Genomic DNA, 2,911 nt, shown 5'->3' with positions numbered 1-2,911 from the left:
CTAGTACGCCCTCTGGGTATGATGGAATTTGAGTGATAGTTGACAGGCTAACCAAGACAGTCAAATTTCTGTTGGTGAAGGTTACCTTTACCTTGGACCGATTGGCTATGATGTACGTGGATAAGATAGTTAGCTAATTCGTAGCCTAGTAGCGATAATATCATATCGAGATCCGAGGTTTACCTAAAATTTCTGGCCTAGTTTGCAGAAGGCCTTGGGTACCAAGCTACATTTTAGTGCTGCTTTTTATACGCAGACGGATGGTTAATCTGAGCGAACAATATAAACACTGGAGAACATGTGTCTTGCAGTTTAAAGAAAGTTGGGATGCACAACTTCCATTGGTTGAGTTTGTATATAGTAACAGTTATCACTCGGGCATAGGCATGGCCCCGTACGAAGCATTGTATGGCAGACCATGCAAAACTCAATATGTTGGAATGAAAATGGAGAACATAAATTGTTGGGTTCAGAATTAGTGCAACAAACAACCGATACTGTGAAGCTTATCAGGGAAAATTTGAAGACAACGCGGGACAGGTAGAAGAGTTACACTGATAAGTGAAGGGTAGATCTAGAATTTGAGGTTGAAGACCAAGTATTCCTCCATTTATCCCCATGCAAAGAAGTACTAAGGTTTGAGAGGAAAGGGAAACTGGGTCCCTGCTACATCGGACCTTACAAGATTATAGAACGAGTGGGCCTAATAGCATATAAGTTACAGTTACCTTTGGAGCTAACACGTATTCATAACATTTTCCATGTTTTGATGTTGAGAAGTATATACCTGACCCTATGCATATATTGGTGGATCAACCTATTCAACTCAAGGAAAATATGTCGTATAACGAAGACCCGGTTCAGATCTTAGATAGGAAGGAACAGGTGCTCAGAAACAAAACTATACCTTTAGTGAAGGTATTATGGAACAACCATGGAGTTGAAGAGGCGATGTGGGAGTCTAAGGAGCAAGTAAAGAAAAAGTATCCTCAACTTTTCCACTAACTTATATAGGTAAATTTCGAGGATGAAATTTCTTTTATGGGAGGAAGTATAGAGTTGAAGAGGCGATGTGTTGCTGGTACTTTGTATACTCCACGTGAACGTAGGTAGTTCTTTATGAGAGATCAAAGTATGGGTCTCTTGGCTACAGTCTCCATTAAGGAACCGAAGTATGGGTCTCACAGCCTTGAATGGACGTTGGGAGCTTGAGCTAAGAATTTTCGTTCTCAACTAAGGTTTGCTAGCATGATTGACTATAACGCTATGATTAATGTATGATTCTATGAAAGTTGCTTGAGGTTATTTTCTAGCATGTTAATTATTTTACATTAGAGCATTTGAAAGGTTTAAGAAGAAATGTGTTTCTATGTGTCACTCACTGGAAAACCAGCTTACAGTTTTCAAATGTTTTTCCCTTTTCTAGGTAGCGGTCAGTTCCCTCACGGTTGAATCCACTACAGCTTACCACCCAAAGTTTGGAGACCTTAGAGAGAAGCTTAGGTTAAATTTGTTTTGATGTACACACTTTTGAAAAGGAGCTGGGACTTGTGAAACTTATTCTATCTTTGGGACACATTATTTTAGTCATCTTATTTTAGTTGGACATATGTTTGTTTGTTTGGAATTATGGCTGAGACTTGCACGGTTTAATTGCATGGATGTGCTTGTACCAAGTGGTTGCATATTCAAGTTGAAATAGGTTTATTTAAGTTAGGCAGTAAGTGTTGGCACCTACGTTGGTAACTGCTGCCGTCATACCCTCTTCCAATTTTAGAGGGTAAACTGGGAGGGGGTGTGACATGAGGTATCATCATGGTCAAGAAACTCATTGATAACTTCTGAAGAAATAGTAAAGTAGACAACTCTAACATGAACTTTTCTGTATCCACTACTACTTGGATCATCAAACGAATTTGGAAGATCGACAAAGAACTCACGAATTAGTTGAGGATAAAAAGGTCCTAACTGAGAAACTGTCTCCAGTAATCCAACTTGATTAATGAGCTCCATGATCATCAAACAACATTGTATCTTATTTAAAACATTCTATTTATCTACAATTCTTAAACAAACGAGATACTTCTAGGTTGGATACTTTATTCTGGCAACACTATCAGATGCACCCTACTTTGTATTTGTTACAAGTGCTACAAACAAAGTGATCCTAATTCATTCATGTATTGACTTTAGGAGCGGAAGCATCTTATGCAGTGAACTTTCATATGATCGGCCAAGAAATAAGTCATTCTTTCTTTATAACGTTGTTTACTCTTTAAGACGGACTATTTCAAAGCGATGACCTAGGTAACTTGACCTTAATCTTGAGCTAACTATGAACTCCTGTTTATTTGGGATTATCTTTAGATTTGCATGGGTGAGAGTTGGTTCAATAGTGTCGGCTCAATAAGCCTCCCATTTCAGGGGAAATAATGGGTAGATAGCTAGGAACATAGGATGCAAGACGAAATTAACTCCTACTCACTTTAGGTATAGTAGAGAGGTTGTTCCCTTAAGTGCCGACTTCGGGTGTTGAACAAGAGGCCCTACCCCTCTCATTGGCTCGAGGGACTCAGTTTAGTGATTGGATTACAAACCAATTATTCATTAGAGAATCAGTGGGACTAGGGAGCAAGATGTGATCTCGGGGGTAAAATCGTGTTTGGTCTAGCTGTTATTACGAACAACCTATGAAGGGTTGACTTACTAATCATGGTTATATCGAGTGGACATAATATATCTACAGTGAGAAGAGTGTAACTATTGGGCTTTAGTGGAGTAACCTGGTAGTTAAATAATGTTGGTTAATTAGGTTAAAGAGTTTAGTCGGTTAATCTTGGATCATTGGAGCTCATGATCTGTAGGTCCATAAGGTCCCCCTAATAGCTCATATCGGACTAAACCTTAGAAT

Source organism: Benincasa hispida, chromosome 2, assembly GCF_009727055.1.
Source record: "Benincasa hispida cultivar B227 chromosome 2, ASM972705v1, whole genome shotgun sequence".
In the NCBI taxonomy this organism is placed as follows: domain Eukaryota; kingdom Viridiplantae; phylum Streptophyta; class Magnoliopsida; order Cucurbitales; family Cucurbitaceae; genus Benincasa; species Benincasa hispida.
The sequence above is the reverse complement of the archived record's forward strand: the minus strand, read 5'-3'. Positions refer to the sequence as shown.